The sequence below is a fragment of the Mustela lutreola genome, chromosome 12 (assembly GCF_030435805.1).
Source record: "Mustela lutreola isolate mMusLut2 chromosome 12, mMusLut2.pri, whole genome shotgun sequence".
NCBI lineage: Eukaryota > Metazoa > Chordata > Mammalia > Carnivora > Mustelidae > Mustela > Mustela lutreola.
Genome location: NC_081301.1, coordinates 68,222,155 through 68,241,762, shown reverse-complemented (window position 1 = coordinate 68,241,762; position 19,608 = coordinate 68,222,155). Strand labels below are relative to the sequence as shown.

The 19,608-nt window shown below is 34.4% G+C and overlaps 1 non-coding gene across 1 annotated transcript; it reads right to left on the bottom strand.

Moving 5' to 3' along the window:
- Positions 1-4,319: 4,319 nt before the first annotated feature.
- On the bottom strand, positions 4,320-4,428 carry LOC131813364 (U6 spliceosomal RNA). Its single transcript, XR_009346777.1, has one exon. It is a non-coding gene; the product is annotated as a U6 spliceosomal RNA (small nuclear RNA).
- Between the last annotated feature and the right edge of the window lie 15,180 nt (positions 4,429-19,608).

The window sequence follows — 19,608 nt, the reverse complement described above, 5'->3', positions numbered from 1 at the left end:
TCCCTGAACACCGCCTGTTCACTGAAATGGGGAGCTTTGGGGGATTGTCCCCACTCCTACCCCGCAAACTCCCTGCCACCGCAAACGCTGTCACATGTTGGAGGAAGATGGCATCTACCCGTTTCTCGAGAGTGCTGTTTCTGCGAGTTCTGTGTATGGCGCCTGGTAGCTAGCCCAAGTATGCCCTATGGACAGGAGGTCAAGGAGATGCTGTCCCCTTGGGACCAGAGGCACAGGACAGGCCTGCCTTCTGCCCACACTCCTTCCTCAGAGTGGAGCACGCTTCCCTGCCCTAGTCGTCCCCTCATGTCTCCTTAGCAGCCAGGCTTCCATCTCTCTGCACAGGGAGCGGGTGACACTTGTCTTGCCACCGGCCTGCTCTTCCTGCCATGGCAGGCTACCCTGCTTCCCGTCCTTTTCCCGACCACAAGGCCAACGGCTCCTTCTCTTCTCTGGGGGCGGCGAGCTGCGCCTTCCCCAGACTTGCTCCTGGGGAGTGCAGTGACAGACGTGTGCCACCACGCTTCTCTCTCAGATCTCAAATACACAACATAACCCTACACCTAAAGGAGTTGGAGAAAGAACAACAAGGAAAGCCTAAACCCAGCAGGCGAAGAGGAATAATAAAGATCAGAGCAGAAATCAATGAAATAGAAGCAAACAAACAAAAACCACAAAACAACAACAACAACAACAAAAAAAAAAAACAATAGAACAAATCAACGAAATTAGGAAACTGGTTCTTTGAAAGAATTAATAAGATTGATAAACCCCTTTCCAGACTTATCAAAAAGAAAAGAGAAAGAACCCAAATAAATAAAATCATGAATGAAAGAGGAGAGATCACAACCAACACCAAAGAAATACAAACAATTATAAGAACATACTATGAGCAACTCTACGCCAATAAATTCAACAATCTGTAAGAAATGGATACATTCCTAGAGACATATAAACTACCACAACTGAACCAGGAAGAAATAGAAAACCTGAGCAGACCCATAACCAGTACGGAGATTGAAACAGTCATCAACAATCTCCAAACAAACAAAAGCCCCGGGCCAGATGGCTTCCCAGGGGAATTCTACCAAACATTTAAAGAAGAATTAATTCCTATTCTCATGATACTGTTCCAAAAAAATAGAAATGGAAGGAAAACTCCCAAACTCTTTTTTTTCTGAGGCCAGCATCACCTTGATCCCAAAACCAGACAAGGATCCCATCAAAAAAGAGAACTACAGACCAATATCCTTGATGAACACAGATGCGAAAATTCTCACCAAAATACTAGCCAATAAGATTCAACAGTACATTAAAAGGATTATTCACCACGACCAACTGGGATTTATTCCAGGGCTACAAGGTTGGTTCAACATCTGCAAATCAATCAATGTGATACAACACATCAATAAAAGAAAGAACAAGAACCATATGATACTCTCCATAGATGCTGAAAAAGCATTTGGCAAAGTGCAGTATCCCTTCCTGATTAAAACTCTTCAAAGTGGGGCCACCTGGGTGGCTCAGTGGGTTGAGCCTCTACCTTCGGCTCAGGTCATGATCCCAGGGGCCTGGGATCGAGTCCTGCATTGGGCTTTCTGCTCAGCAGGGAGCCTGCTTCTCCTCATCTCTCTCTCTGTCTGTCTCTCTGCCTATTTGTGATCTCTCTCTCTGTCAAATAAATAAATTAAATCTTAAAAAAAAACTCTTCAAAGTGTAGCGATAGAGGGCACATATTATCAATATTATCAAAGCCATCTATGAAAAACCCACTGCAAATATCATTCTCAATGGAGAAAAACTGAATACTTTTCCGCTGAGGTCAGGAACACGGCAGGGATGTCCGTTATCACCACTGCTATTCAACATTGTACTCGAAGTCCTAGCCTCAGCAATCAGACAACAAAAAGAAATTAAAGCCATCCAAATTTTGCCAAATTGGCAGAAGAGAAGTCAAACTATCCCTGTTTGCAGATGATATGATACTGTATGTGGAAAACTTAAAGGACTCCACTCCAAATCTGCTATAACTTGTATAGAAATTCTGTAAAGTGTCAGGATATAAATCAATGAACAGAAATTGGTTGCATTTTTTTATACCAACAAGACTGAAGAAATAGAAATTAAGGAGTGAATCCCATTTACAACTGCACGCAAAACCCTAAGATACCTAGGAATAAACCTAACAAAGAATCTATACTCAGAAAACTCTAAAGTACTCATGAAAGAAATTGAAGAAGACACAAAGAAATGGAAAAATGTTCCATGCTCCTGTATTGGAAGAACAAATATTGTGAAAATGTCTATGCTACCTAAAGCAATCTACACATTTAATGCAATCCCTATCAAAGTCCCATCCATTGTTTTCAAAGAAATGGGACAAATCATCCTAAAATACATATGGAACCAGAAAATACCTCGAAGAGCCAGAGGAATATTGAAAAAGAAAGCCAAAGTTGTTGGCATCACAATTCCAGACCTCAAGCTCTATTACAAAGTTGTCATCATCAAGATAGTAGGGAACTGTCCCCAAAACAGACATAGATCAATGGAACAGAATAGAGAGCCCAGAAATACACCCTCAACTCTATGGTCAACTAATCTTCAACAAAGCAGGAAGGAATGTCCTATGGAAAAAAGACAGCCTCTTCAACAAATGGTGTTGGGGAAATTGAACAGCCACATGCAGAAAAATGAAATTGGACCATTTCCTTACACCACACATGAAAATAGACTGGAAATGGATGAAGAAGCATAATGTGAGAAAGGAATCCATCAAAATCCTTGAGGAGAGAACAGGTAGCAACCTCTTTGACCTCAGCAGCAGCAACTTCTTCCTAGGAACATCGCCAAAGGCAAGGGAAGCAAGGGCAAGAATGAACTACTGGGATTTCATCAGATCAAAAAGCTTTTGCACAGCAAAGGAAACAGTTAACAAAGCCAAAAGATGACTGTCAGAAGTTATCTGGGAGAAGATCTTTGCAAATGATATACCAGATAAAGGGCCAGTATCTATCCAAAATCTATAAAGAGCTTATCAAACTCAACACCCTAAGAACAAATAATCCAATCAAGAAATGGGCTGAGGACATGAACAGACATTTCTGCAAAGAATACATCCAAATGGCCAACAGACACATGAAAAAATGCTCCACATCACTTGGCATCAGGGAAATACAAATCAAAACCGGAATGAGATACCACCTCACACCTTTCAGAATGGCTAAAACTAACAAGTCAGTCAATGACAGATGCTGGCGAGGATGTGGAGAAAGGGCAACCCTCCTACACTGTACGTGGGAATGCAAGCTGGTGCAACCACTCTGGAAAACAGCATGGAGGTGCCTCAAAAAGCTGAAAATAGAACTACCCTATGACCCAGTGATTGTAGTACTGGGTATATACCCTAAAGATACAAACGTGGCATTCTGAAGGGGCACATGCACCCAAATGTTTATAGCAGCAATGTCCACAATAGTTAAACTATGGAAAGAACCTAAATGTCCTTCAACGGATCAATCAATAAATAAGATGTGGTATATATGTAAAATGGGATACTGTGCAGCCATCAAAAAAATGAAATCCTGCTATTTGTGATGACATGGATGGAACTAGAGGGTATTATGCTTGGCGAAATAAATCAATCTGAGAAAGACAACTATCATATGATCTCCCTGATATGATGAAGTGGAGATGCAACATAGGCGGTTTCGGGCGTACGAAAAGAAAAATAAAAGAAGATGGGATTGGGAGGGAGACAAACCATAAAAGACTGAATCTCACAAAACAGAATGAGGGTTGCTGGGGGGAGGTGTGTTGGGAGAGGATGGTGGGGGTATGGACATTGGGGAGAGCAGGTGCTATGGTGAGTGATGGTGACTGCGGTGAAATGTGTAAACCTGGTGATTCACAGACCTGTACCCCTAGGGATAAAAACACATTATATGTTTATAAAAAAATTTTTAAAAATAATTTAAAAAATCCATTAAAGAAAAAACACATATTGCAAGCCCAGAGCTAATCTCATATTCAATCAAAAAAGTTTGAAAGTTTCCCCCTTAAAGATCAGAAAAAAGACAAGTGTGTCCACTTTCACTACTCTCATTTGACATAGTACTGGATGTCCTAGCCAGAGAAACAAGGAACACAAAGAAATAAAAGACTCCAAAAAAAAAAAAAGGAAGAAGTAAAATTTTCTTTTTTTGGATAACATGAACTTACATGTAAAAAAATCCTAAAAACTTCACAAAAAATTTTGAATAAACAAATTTAATAAAGCTGCCAAATACAAGATCAATATATAAAAGACAGGAATTTTGTTTTGTTTCGTTTTTTTAAAATAGTTTTTCATGTCATCCTTGCTCAGTGATCACGCTAATCTTCTCTGCATCATTCCAATTTTAGTATATGTGCTGCCAAAGTAAGCACAAGACAGGAGCATTTTAACACTCTAATGATGAACTATCTGAAAAAATAAAGAGAACAATCTAATTCACAATAGCATCAAAAATAACAAAATACTTAGGAAAAGATTTAACTAAGAAGATGAAAGATCTGTACCCCATAAACTATGACATTGATAAAGAATTTGAAGGAGACATAAATGGAAAGATAGCTCATATTTATGAATGGTAAGAATTAACATTGTTAAAATGTCCATACTACCGAAAACCATCTGTAAATTCAATTCCTATCAAAAATCCAATGTTAGGGGCGCCTGGGTGGCTCAGTGGGTTAAGCCGCTGCCTTCGGCTCAGGTCATGATCCCAGGGTCCTGGGATCGAGCCCTGCATCAGGCTCTCAGCTCAGCACGAAGCTGCTACCTCTTCTCTCTCTGCCTGCCTCTCTGCCTGCTTGTCATCTCTCTCTGTCAAATAAATAAATAAAAAATCTTTTTAAAAAATCCAATATTTTTTTTTACAGAAGTAAAGAATCCTAAAATTTATATGAGACCATAAAAGACAACAAATAATTAAAGCAGTTCTGAGAAAGAATGAAGAAGCGAAATTACACTTCTTGATTTGAAACTATACTACAAAGCCCTCATGCTCAAAACAATAAAGTATACTGGCATAAAAACAGACCAGTAAACAAGTAGAACAGAATTGAGAGTCCAGAAATAAATCCTTTCATACAGTCACCTAATATTTGACAGGGGCCAACATATATAATGGGTAAAGATAGTCTGTTCAATAAATGATATTTAAAACTGAATAGTCACATAAACCAGCATGAAACTGGAACCTTATATCACTCATAAATCTTAACTTGAAATAGATTAAAGACTTAAATGTGATGCATGAAACTAAATTTCCTAAAGGAAAACATAGGAAAAATTCTCCTTGACATTGGTCTTGCCAATAGTTTTTTGGATACCAGGCCAAAAACACAAGCAAAAAAAGCAAAAATAAATACATGGTATTACATCAAACTAAAGTTTCTGCATTGCCAAAAAAAACCAAAAGGGAATGAAAACACAATCCACAGAATGGAAGAAAATACTTACAAATCTTATATCTGAAAAGAGGTTAATAACCAACAGATACAAATAGAAAAAAATATATAATTTAAAAAATAGCAAAAGGATATCAATAGACTTTTTTTTCAAAAAAGTTATATAAATGACCAACAGGAGCATTAAAAAGTGCTCAACGTAAAAACTCAGGGCAAAGTCATTATGTTGTTGTTGTTGTTGTTTACCTCTGAAAAACACAACAAGATATTACTACCTATTAGAATATATAAAACCAAAAAATTAAAACTGACAAATTTTGGTAAATATTGGGGAAAATGGGGAACTTATGTACTGTGATAGGGATATAAATTTGTATGGAAAACAGTATGGAGATTATTCATATTATTAAAAGTAAAATCACCATATGATTCAGTAATCCCACCTCTAGGTATATATCTAAAGGAAACGAAGTCACTATTCGAAGACATATCTGCACTCTTATGTTCATTATAAAATTATTAACTCTAAGCAAGAGATGGAAATAACTTCAGTATCCATATTGGGTGAATGGATAAAATAAGTATGGTAAATATATACTATGGAATACTACTGAACCATGAAAAATTAAGAAATACTGCCATTTACAACAGCATGGATGGATCTTGAAGGTCTTATACTAAGTGAAATATTTCAAAGATTTTATATATATTTTAATTTATGTATTATGATATCCCTTACATACAGAATCTGAAGAAGAAGCAAACTAATGGAAACTTAGAGTTGAGTTGACAAGAGGTGAACCTGGGGTGGAATAAGGTGGTCAAAGGGTACAAACTTGCAACTATAATATGAAAAAGTTCTGGGGATCTTATGTACAGTATGATGATCATAGTTAATAATATATACATACATTTTTATTGTGCTTCCCTTTATTAAACTTTGCATATATCACATTCTTACAAGTTGAAAGTTTATATCAATCTTGTATAAAAGAGGTCTGCTGCCACCATTTTTCTAACGACATTTGTTCATTTTGTGTCTCTCTGTCACATGTTGGTAATTCTTGCAATATTTCAAGTTTTTTCATTATTATTGTATTTGTTATGGTGATCTGTGATCAGTAATTATGACCCACTGAAAACTCAGAACTAGTTTACTTAAGGTATATACCTTGTTTTTTCTTAAAGGCATAATGCTTTTGAACAGTGCAGTATAGTGTTTATTTTTTATATGCACTGGGAAACATAATTTTTTATTTGCACTGGGAAACCAAAAAAAATAATAATAATAATTTGACTTAGTTTATTGAGATAATCACTTTATTGAGGCGGTCTGGAACAAAACCCACAAGACCTCTGAAGTTTATCTCTACGGTACTATATACATAAAAGTTGCTAAGAGAGTAGATCTTAAAATTCCTTACCATACATGCATAAAAAACAGTGGCAACTATATGAGATAGTAGATGTATTAACATTTTTATGTAGATTATATTGCAATACAGATGTATGCCAATTTATCAAATTGTACAAAATTTACACAATGTTAAAAGTTTGCAATGTTATAAGAAATCATTTCTTATATTTATAAATTATAATATGTCGATTATTTTTCAATAAAGCTGGAAAAAACTTTTTGTAGAATTAATCTATTTTTCAAAAAAGGAAGTAAGGAAGTAGAAACTGCATCTAACTCTGAAATAATCGAATATAAAATCCATTTTAGTTCTATACACTGGGACAAAAACTATTACTTAGTTTACAATGAAGGAGTACTTAGGAAGCATGAAGGATGGTCTATAAATAAGGCTGAAAGAGCTCAGTTTTAAGGTTTAAATTTAAAATCTTCTTTTGAAATACTAAACTGACCACCCAGTTTTCCAAACATAAATGTCTTAACTGCATGAATTTATTTCATACAACTCTATCATCTAGTTTCATAAGAAAGCAGCATGCAAATTTTGAATAAGACAGACTTGCTTAAGTTTCTTTATGTTCAACAGTAAAGGATACTTCCCTAAAAAGAAGAAAAATCAGCGTATTTATTATGATAATTATTATTCATAATGAGATTCATATTGAATTAGGGAATATATATCCTCAGAGGGGGTAAAGTAAAATGAAATTTATTTTGGTAAATGTGTCTATGAATAGTCAATACAATGCCTCAATATAAATGAATATTATCATTTTGAACAATTTAATTACTATTATTAGAATTATTATAAGTATAAAAATAGCTATCATTTTAGCATGGAATATGAGACTCTCATGCTCCATGCTTCATCACATCCACACAACAATTCTGCATAATAAGTATTATCATCACCATTTCATGGGTGAAAACACTGAGGCTAACACATTTAGATAACTGGTTTATGATTACATGGCTAGTAAGGATGCATCACACTAATTTAGGCTTTATGATTTCAGAACTGTACTCTTTCCACTGCACATTCTATTACTCTGTAAATACTTGGCTTGTTTTCATTTAGTTCTTTAATTGTATTCATGTGGTGATGGCTTAAAGCTTCATTTAAAGGAAGCTTAAAAAATTCATTTAACCAAAAGCTCCCAAGAATTAAAAATGTCATGGATATCATTAGTTAATGGGTAACTATATATTTTCCACTCTAGTGAGATAACAATCAGAGTATTTTTCTAAGTTTTAGTCTCTGAGTGTTCAAAAGGACTTTGTTAAAATAGAAATATTTAGACAAAGGTGATCAAAACTCTGGATCAGGTCACCTTAAGATAAATATTAGGAAACTGAGGAAACAAATGGAGATTTGAACACTGAGCTATGATATAATGAATGGTTTAAAGTATTTAGTAGAGCATAGAAAAGCCCTTTAAAGCCTGGGCTTAGCCTAGCATTGCAGCTTCTGGGATATCTGTCTATCTATCATCTACCTAGCTATTCATCTATCTATCTATCTAGATGTAAATTTGAAAACTTTTTCAACTTAAAGATTTTGAGAAATAGAACATAATTAGCACCATAGAAGATCTGTTTATGATAACAACCTAGCCCCTCCTCCCAGTTTGTTAATATTCTCTCTTATTTAATGTAACATTGTGCAAATAGACCACTACTGATCTGCCATTATGAATGAAATAACTATAATCATCTGTTTGCATATCCTGGTGAAAATATTCATTTAGTTCCATGTTGTATTTCTAGGAATGGACCAAATTTTTTTTTTAATTTTTAAGTTTTCTAAATATTGTCCAACTTACCTCATATGTTTTTATTATGTGCACTGTCATTCCTTCACATTCTTGCAAGACATTTTCACTGTGGCCCAATATGGTAAGTGTGTAATAGTATGTCATTCCAGGTTTTCATTTATTTTTAATTTAATTTAATTGAATTCCAGATTCATAATAAAGATAAACAGTTTTTATATATGAGTGGCCATTTGGATTACCCTTTCTGTAAAGTACATGCTCAAATCTTTTGATATCTTAACATTGTGTCATACTGATTTCTTGAAGAGTAGATTTTCTGAATGAACTTTTAGCTGTGTAGGTCTTCTCTATTTTATTATGAACTTGTTTTCATTTCAAAATCTTTATATTTATTTTCATAAACTGCTTTTATTTTGTTTTGTCTATTATCTATCTATCTATCTATTTATTTGCAAGCAAGAGAGCGAGCGAGCAAGTGAGAGCGTAGGGAGGGATAGAAAAAGAAGGGAAAAGAATCTTAAGCAGGCTCCAGGCTCAGCACAGAGCCCAACACTGGGCTCTATTTCACAACCCTGACATCATGACCTGAGCCAAAATGAAAGAAAGAAAATAAAAATAAGGTGTTAAAAAAAAAGGAAAAAGAATTGGAGGTTTAATTAAGTGAGCCACCCAGGCACCCCTGTGGTATCTTAAATTAGCTGTCATATCTTTAAAGTTCTAGAGTATCCATTTAATTCATTTATAAAATCTTTCTCAATATCATTTTTAGTTTCAGTTTTTTGTTCAATTTGCTTCCCCTCTCATTTCTTTGAGCAGAGTAATCAAGCCATTTTACAATCTTTATTGATCATTTTAACATCATACTTAATCCCATTTTGTCTATCAAATATTGTTAATGGTTTTTCTCTGTGTGCTCTGTTACATTTTGCTATGTTCAAGGCATTATATTTGAAACTCTTATTGAGTAGGGATAATTAAGAGCTATAATAATGGTATGGTCCTCCTTGGCAGGATTTTCTCTTATATCTGAGACTCTACAAGACAATCATATTCCAAATTCAGTGATTGACTTTCTCAGTTTACACAGAAGGCAAGGTAGGCTATAGTCTTATTTCTGCTTCTCCTTGTGCTTTGGGGATCTCAACTTAAATTTGGGTTGTACCAAAGTTTTCAAATTTGATTGCTGCTGGATTTTGAATTTTGTTTCTCTAGTATCAAGTGTCTATTAAAAACACAGCTCAGTGTGTTTTAGCAGTTTCAAATGCTCTCATAGCTAAAATGGCTTCAGGCATATATCTCTAGACTCTCATTGTGTTTCGTATTTTGACCCAGTAATCCCTCACTTATTTTTATAATCATTCTGATATTTTTAACTTTAAAAGCTATTTTGTCTGGATTTTTAAGTTGTCTTAAGTAGGAGTTTTTAGATCACCATTACTAGAAGCAACAACAAATATACATGAAAATTTCTGCAGTAGTTTATCACATCTTTATGGCTTTGAACTTCCATAAGCCGAGGCATCCTTCTCTAATCACTTAGGCTAACTCCAATTTACCCTTTAAAACAACACAAGAATTGCTTCATTTAAGAACATGTTCAGGGATGACTCTTCCCCACTGTTCTTACCAACATTCCCACACACTCTTTGCTACCCACACCTTGTTTATGAACTTTCATTAGGTATATCAGCATCACCAGAATTTTGCTCTATTGTATTTTTGTCCTTTAGAGCTTTAGTTAAATATGAATTCCATAGAAAGTTGTCCCTTTTCTTTCAAACCTGGGTTAGTTATTTCTTCTCATTCTTTGTCAGAAGCTACTTTATTTACAGCTGTATTGTGACTTTGGAGCCTTTACAGTTTTTTGACTGGAAAAATCACCCATCCCTGAGATTTTTACGCAGCTTCCTAGCTGATATTATTCAGAAATCTGTTCAACACAGACTTTTTCAGGGAGCCCCTTTCGGACCACTCAGTTACAAAACCTCTTCTCAATCACTGCTCTTTTTAAAATGTGCTTATTTAGTTCAAATATGCATCACTATTAAAGAAAAACCAGTATGATTTTTTTCTTTTTAAAGTTGGCTTACCTATTATCTATCTCTCCCATTAAAATGATTCCTCTGGGCTGGGGTTTTGTTGTGCTCATCTTAGGCCAGGCACTCAATAAATTGTCTCTGAATGATTGAATTGTTTGACTCTCTTGCTAGATTCTCAACTTCATGAGGCCAAGGATTGTTCTATTCAGTCCTTCTTTATCCTCAATGTCTGTTATATTGCAGTCACTTACGTGAGTAATGGGAAAAATCACAGAAAGAAAGAGTTAAAACTACAGAAAAACCCCGTAGGTTCAATAACACAAAGCTTTCTAAAATTATTTAGCCCAAGAATTGAATACTGGTTGCACTTTGGATTTTTTTACATGGTATTGAAATTAATTTAAATGGAAATACTTGAATGGTAGAATTATAAAAAAAAATTATAAAAGCAACTTGCTCCTTAAAGTAAGAATTATATAGGGCCTCTCTTCTAGAAGCAAAATTTTCAAATGTCAAACATCTGAAAGCATAGAAGGAGAAGTAAGAGTGTGAATTGTACTTCAATGCTCTTTTCTTTATATTCAGCAAACAGCTTCATTCACACCTTTCCAGTTTTTTCAACTCTTTTGACAAAGCCTTCAGAGGAGTTACTGCTGATGACCACCATCACAGCCTGACAGGAGAAATTTTATAAAGAAAAATAATAGCATGTTTTTCCCAAATTGTTAAGGATATCGTGAAGCTCTGTTGGATTCAAAGGAGGAATGTGCAATTCCATGCTATACATAATAATAACTAATTTTAATAGTGGCTTTGCAATTTTTCAGATATATCCATTTACTGAAACCACTATCAAATAAACAAAAACAAACAAATTAACAGGGGTTTGAGACAGGAATTATCTAATCTAAAAATAGCACATGTTCACAGAATACACAACACATATCCCAAGTACTTCTCTAGGTTTCAAGTAATAGTCAAAACAATAGTAAACATGATTCAGACCCTACCAGTCAAATCATAAATGGGACCTTAACTGTAAATCCTTATCTTTAGATCAAAGCGGGTAATTGGGTGCTGAAGATACATTATAGAACTAATATGTTATAGAACTCCTCTGAAATGAGTCATTTATTCCATCACTTTTCCTGCACAGCTGCTGACCCATGTTTTGGTTCCTGGAAATAGCTGCTACACTGTCACACTTCTTAAAAGCACATATATTGATAACTCTACTCATTCCTCCATTCCTCTGTGACTGTCACTGTGTTAAAATGTGGAGTCAGCTGACTCACTTGTGGTGGTAATAAAGTAGATGAGTTTGCAAAGTATTTTGTTATTTATAAAAATGCAAAAACCAAATTACATTGAAATCATAAGGGGTGTTCAGGCAGAGCTGTAGGATGTGGTTTCTTGTGTAATCCACAGAGATTAGCTCCAACACATATTTAAACTCTCCTCTAGGAGCAACCTTAGTGGTAAAACAAGAAGATAAACAGATGTATACACACCCCGGCACAAAATTATCACTTATGTTTGGCTTCCTAGTCTCCTCGTGTTACTTATTTATCTTAACTTCTCTCTGAAATCAGGGAACACAGAATCTCAATCAGTTGACATTTTTCTACTGAGTTACCCAATAGTCTGATCATACCCCTAAGACTTTTTTAAATTATTTCACTCATAATCCCAAATCTGCTTTGCTTCCTCATCTTAGTACACTGTAATTTGATTTCAAAATGAGGACAGTTGTCAGTAATGCCACATTCATTCATCTATTTTACAATTCCATGTACTTAGAACTATGAAGATATGTTAATAACATCCATTCCAATAAGCCACCCTAAATTTATTATCATGAAACAAGACCTCAAGAAAGAGAATTCAAAATCATCCATGTATTTTCAATGTATTGCAATAAAGCCTTTATCAATAGACTTCCCTGTGCACATGGTGGTCAAATTGCTGGTGAAAACCAGCCAGATCTATTACAAGCTTTCTCATGGCTTCTAGGAAACCCAAGTGAGCCTTTTTTGATACTGGGAAGGGATAAAGCAGGGAAGGGATAAACAGTGATGTAAGAATTGGCTAGACAAAAGTAATGACTCTCATTACAAAGTGAGTATTTTAAAGCAAAAGAGCCTGTTGGGAATATTGTTTCATAAAATAGTGTTTTTTTTTAATTAACTTTTTAAAATTCAATTAGTTAACATATAGTGTACCATTAGTTTGAAATGCAGATTTCAGTTATTCATCCATAGCATATAATAGCTAATGCTCAGTACTTACTGTTATAGCTTCTTGAAAGCAGAATTTTTACCCCCTGAGCCACCCAGGCGCCCTTGAAAGCAGAATTTAAGATCATATTTTCTGATTACTTCCATGTAGTACAACACTTTCCTGCTAGCAACCTTCAAAACATACTGTTTGTAAGAGGAATTTCTTTAATAATAAATAAATAGGAATTTATTTTAATTTATAATTATATAAAATAAATAGGAATTTATTTAAATTTATTTAAATATTGCACACTGTTTCATTGTTCATAAATAAGGTGATGATATTATAGCCATTAGTTTGTAGCACTGATATATCACTTTCTTTTTACTTCTCAGTGCATTCACTTTGCACAAAATAGATATATATTTTAAACGAATCTGAATCTGTGGCAAACTTTTAAAAAACCCTATACAGTAAAGTTTATCATTTTAAGTAATCTCAATTATCTTCCTCAATTGTGATAGTACATCCTTCTATCCAGGCCAGATATTGTATGAGGGATTTGAAGAGACATACTTTTTAAATTTCACTTTTCTCATTGGCAAAATGCTGATCATGATCCTACAATAATATACACTTACAATTTTCTGATGAAAATTTATTTATTTATTTTAAGATTTTATTTCTTTATCAGAGAGAGTGGGCGAGAGAGCAAGCACAGGCAGACAGAATTGCAGGCTGAGGCAGAGGGAGAAGCAGGCTCCCGGCCGAGCAAGGAGCCCGATGTGGGACTCAATCCCAGGACGCTGGGATCATGACCTGAGCCAAAGGCAGCTGCTTAACCAACTGAGCCACCCAGGCATCCCTTTTGATGAAAATTTAATCTGTATAAACAATATATTTGCTGTAATGCGTGGTTCATGGAAAACATCTTATTTAATTATAAGCAACAACAGTATTAGAAATTAAGTAAATATGTCTATAATATTTAAAGTTTTAACACATAATTCCAGTGATTTGCCTTATTTTCTCAAATCCCTTTACCACTTTCATTGACAGAGTCAAATGTACTTTTTCTACCAGTAGGCAACTCTTTGTCTTTTGTCAGAAAGATGGCCTTGTGAATTATTTATAATAGAGATATTAGCAATAATAATAATAATAATAAATAGCAATGAATATGTTTAACAAGTTTTCTTAACTAATTAGGGTTCTTAGACATCAATTAGAGGAACCACCTCTGGAAAGCAAATTAATCTGCAAGACATTCCAGAATTAACAAGTCAGTCAGATACAGGGTTGTCCGCAAACTGAAAGGTGAAGCAAAAGGACTAGGTTTGGAAAATAGGTAATGACAGTGAAAAAAATGATCAAATTTTTGGGCAAAATAAATACTTAGGTGTCCTTTCAATGGAGTCCTGGGCTTTATGTAGCAGAAACTCTGGAGATTATCTCAATCCATTGGAGTCACCCCGTTTATTAGCTTGCTATTGACAAAGTTATTTACAAACTCTAGAGCAAGAGGTTATAATGTAGAAAACTGATGGTAATGCACAAGATTCTTGTTAACAATAATGCAAGTTAGTGCGTTTTCATTAGAAAACATAAATTCTATATCCCAAATTATGGGCCCAGAGCACTTCTGCTGCACAACTCTGCTTATATCCCAAATAACCATGTGAACTAGTTTTAATATCTGCTTCTCTTATTAATTTTTGAATAAAAATTCTTGACACAAGTATTTTATAATTGTGTGATAATCATGCATTTAATTTCTTGGAGAACAAAACACCTTAGAAGAGAAATGGAAAAACATTTCAACACCTTTATTTTAAGATTCTATAGACAAATGGTCATCAAATTGGTAAGATATGTAAGACTTGAACAAAATTATCAACTAACTAGATATGCTTTATATTACAGAACACTCCCAACAACCGCAGACTACATATATCTTAAGCCATGATTTTCTTTGCAAAGGTCAACATTGATAATGTTCTAGTCATACCTCCGTGTACCAGGAAAGAAGTAGCATATTTCTTGAAAGACGCAGCTATCAAAGCTCCATTGGGAAACCATAAAGATGGAGAAGGGATTTGCAAATTATATATCTGATAATGGACATCAACTCTGATTATTAAAAAATGAATAAAAATAAAATACCTTACTTAACCAGAGTATCCAATTTTACATGTGAAGAAAATTATTGAAGAGACATGTCACCAAAAGGATATAGATGGCTTATAAGCATATGACAAATTTCTCAACATTTAGACATTAAAGAAATACAAATTAAAATCATAATGAGACATGCATACATATCTATTAGAATGGCTAAAATTAAAAGGCTAATTGTAATTCGTCTGAGCAAGATTGAGAAGTGACAAAAAATCTAAACTGTTGTTGGCATATATCATGATACCACCACTTTGGAAAATAGTTTGAAAAATTTTTTAAATGCAAAATATGTTGCAGTTACACGAATAGCCATTTTACTACTAGGCATTTAACCAAGAGAAACAAACCCTATGTTCGTACAAGAACTTGTATATGAATTTCATAGCAGCTTTATTTTTAAGAATTGGAAACAGTGAAATGTTCATCAATGTCCATCAATAGAGCAAAGACAAATTATGATCTATTCATTAAAGAGAGATTACTATTCAACATCAAAATGAACTATTTACAATTGGAGATTCTCAAAGTAATGGTGCTGAGAAAATAAAAGCTAGGCAATAAATAGTATATACTGTGTGATTCCATGACTATAAAAGAATCTAGAAAATACAAATTTATATATAGTCACAGTCATCAAATATATTGGTGTGATTTTAGTGCCTTCTTCTGTGCTCCCATAGCTTCCTACACTTGGATCTCCGAGCATTTGTTACACCATGTGAAAATATGAACTCTTTTTCTTTATTCTGTCTTACTAGAATAAGAATCCTTGAAATTTTATGGACATTTGAACTCTCAGTTATAAGCAGAAATTCTATCACACAGTAAATTTCCAAATATAAAGGCCAGAGTTTTACAATGACTTCTAAGCTTTTACATGATCTAGCCACTCATTTAACCTCTGTAACCTCTTTCCCTGCTACTGTTCAGTCCCTCACAGTGGCCTCCTTGCTATTCCTCAGATATGCCAGGCACGATCCAACCTTATGGCCTTCAAGATACCAATTCCTTTGTCTAGAGTGACCTTATTGCTGATAGTTCAGGGCAAATTCATCACCTTTCCCTACCTTTGTTCAATTGTCAGGTTCATTTAACTACCCTGATCTTCCTATTAAAATTTTTAACTCCCCATCCCCTGCCTAGCAACCTTGATTTTTCTCACCCTGATCGAATTTTCCTTTTCCCCCATTGTACTCATCATTTTTGAATACACTATGCAATTTATATTAAGGTTTATAGCTTTTAATTGTCTCACCCATTAAAATAAAAGTTCTACAAAGCCAAGTATTTCATTTACCAGTGTAGTCTGAAGTAATATCTGCCATATAATAAGTTCAGGAGACATTTGGTATATTTCAGAAAAAATTAATGTTGAGAGTATACTGAATTTCAGAAGTCATTTCAATATTTTTTCCAAAAATAAACTATGTGAAACGTACCTTAAATTTACTTTCAAAATATATTATAGCATATAATGGACAAAATAAGATAAAATGAGACAAAAAACAGCAAAATAAGACAAAAGCCTTAAAGAAACAATCATATAAATAACCATTTCAAACCTACTTAAAAATTGCATAATACCACACTCCTAGATCCTCTCTGAATGCTCTAAAATAACCCTTCAAAGGAATTACGTTTTTAAAAATAACAGATTTTTTGGCAAATAATTTAATAAAAGTTTCATTCATCTATGTAGATCATAAAAATGTTTTTAATAAGCATGAAATGATAACTCTGAAGTGTGCTAAAATGAAACCACCTGCTAAGTGTGAGAGAACAAAAATAAACATCATTTTTCCAAATAAGAGGAATTTATTACCTTTGAATCAAAGCATGTGGATTTATTCAAACTGGCAATAAAGGAATATGGAAACACAATCCATAGAAAGTCATATTTTAGTTTTCTAAAAGACTTCATAGTAAAGAGTATATATTTTTGAAATGCTACATAATGCTACATAATGACAAGATGACAGGTTGTGACAAATAGCATTTTAAAAGCTCTACACATAATGGAAAGGAAGGTGTCATTCCCTATAATTTTATATATGTCATTAATATACTATATCTTGATACAACAATACCAAACAGATGTATATCAAAGACTAAATCATTTTTAATGGAACATAATAATTTGAACCTACATCTATTAATCATTTTTTTTCGATCTAACATTTATACTCTCGCTAAACATTTTATCAGTTGTCGACAAAATTTAAAAAAAATAGGATAAAAAGTTGTGTTTGGAGAAGTAGCTTTTCTTTGAAATTTGCATTTAAATGAAAATATTTGCTGATATTTTCAAAACTTTAAATGTAATTTTATATATATCTGACCTATCAGATGATATAAAATTTTTGGAGAAAATATGACATAGTTTTTTGATCTTGGTTGAAGGTATTAATAAAGAGCAAATGTTTGTATTTTTTGTATTGTGATATCTTAGTTAATAAACATGAATAACTGGTATAAAATAAGTTTTTTAAAAAATTTTATTTATTTCCTTGACAGAGATCACAGGAAGGCAAAGAGGCAGGCAGAGAGAGAGGAATGGAAGCAGGCTCCGTGCTGAGAAGAGAGCCCACTGTGGGACTCAATCCCAGGAACCTGGAATCATGACCTGAGCCGAAGGCAGAGATTTTAACCCACTGAGCCACCCAGGCGCTCTAAAATATGTTTTTTTTTTCCTTTTTTTAAAGATTTTATTTATCCATCTGACAGAGAGAAATCACAAGTAGACAGAGAGGCAGGCAGAGAGAGAGAGAGGGAATCAGTCTCCCTCTGAGCAGAGAGCCCGATGTGGGACTCGATCCCAGGACCCCGAGATCATGACCTGAGCGAAGGCAGCGGCTTAACCCACTGAGCCACCCAGGAGCCCTAAAATATGTTTTCTTTTAATATAGAATCATAGTTCTTGCCAAAATATGGAACTAGCTGGAACTGAATGCCTCCTTCAAGGTCAGCTCTGGAGAAATTATGCAAGTGTAATATAGAACTATTTCAGATATGAACCAAAAACAAAGAAATGATGATAAATTCCTTAAAAGACTCAAAGTTACTCTTGACTGGTATGTTTCAAGCTCTATTCCTGGTTTGAGGACAGTTTTTAACAGGCCTGTCACTGTAGAAATCAGCTGTATGTTTAGAGGCTATCAGAACTGTACAAAAACCTTGAAGGGGTAAAGACTTGAAAATTCTTTAGAGAGATTAGCTCCCTAAGGCATTATTCATCCACACATTTTCCTCCAATCAATTAAGGCTGATGGATGAGGGGCACGTGAGGGGCTCTCTCATCACGTGGGTGGTGGGTTAAGCCTCTGCCTTCATCTCAAGTCATGGTCTCTGGGTCCTGGGATCCAGCCCCACATCAGGCTCTGCTCAAAAGGAAGACTGCTTCCCTCCCTGCTTGCCTGTCTATCTGCTTACTTGTGATCTCTCTCTCAATCTCTCTCTCTCTCTATGTGTCCAATAAATAAATAAAATCTTATAAAAAAAGCTGATGGATGCTAAGTTATGAAAACGGCTCCCTCCAAATGATGCTTCTTCATAAGGATTTAAGAATTTAAAATTGTAAGAATTTAAAATTGAAACTTGATTGTAGGATTTATCTTATAGAATAACATCAAGTGATGGCAGTTATTATTAGTTCTGAAGTATTTGTGATTCTGAATTCTTGGCCTCATTAGTAAATTTATTTTTAATAAAGTATTATTTAATATATAATAATATATATAATATACTATATATAACATATATATAGTATATAATAAATTCATCCATTTATTTATTATTTATTTATTATTATTATTATGTATTTATTTATTAACTCAAACACAAGAAAATGAATGACCTGATTGAAAAATTGGCAAGGACTGGAACAGACACCACACTGAAGAAGATTTTGAGATGGCAATAATGATATGAAAAGATGCTGTGATGATCCACAGCATGTCTAATTAAGGAATTGTAAATTAAAAGAACAATGAGGGGCGCCTGGATGGCTCAGTGGGTTAAGCCACTGCCTTTGGATCAGGTCATGATCTCAGGTCCTGGGATCGTGTTACACGTTGGGCTCACTGCTCAGCAGGAGCCTGCTTCCCTTTCCCTCTCTCTCTCTCTCTGACTGCCTCTCTGTCTTCTTGTGATCTCTCTCTGTCAAATAAATAAAATCTTTTTAAAAAATAAATAAATAAATAAAACAATGATATATCACTACACATCTATTAGAATGGCTAAAATCCAAAATACTGACAACATAAAATGCTTTTGACGATGAGGAACAAGAGAAACTCTCATTCATTCTGGTGAGAACACCAAAATGGTGCTACCCTTTGGAAGACAGTTGGGCAGTTTCTTACAAAACTAAACATATTCTTACCATATGATCCAGCAATCGTGCTCCTTGGTACTCACCCCAAAGAGCGAAAACTTTGTGTACACAGAATCCTGCATATAAACCTGTGTTTGTAACAGCTTTACCCATAAGTGCCAAGAGTTGGAAGTAACCAAGATGTCCTTCAGG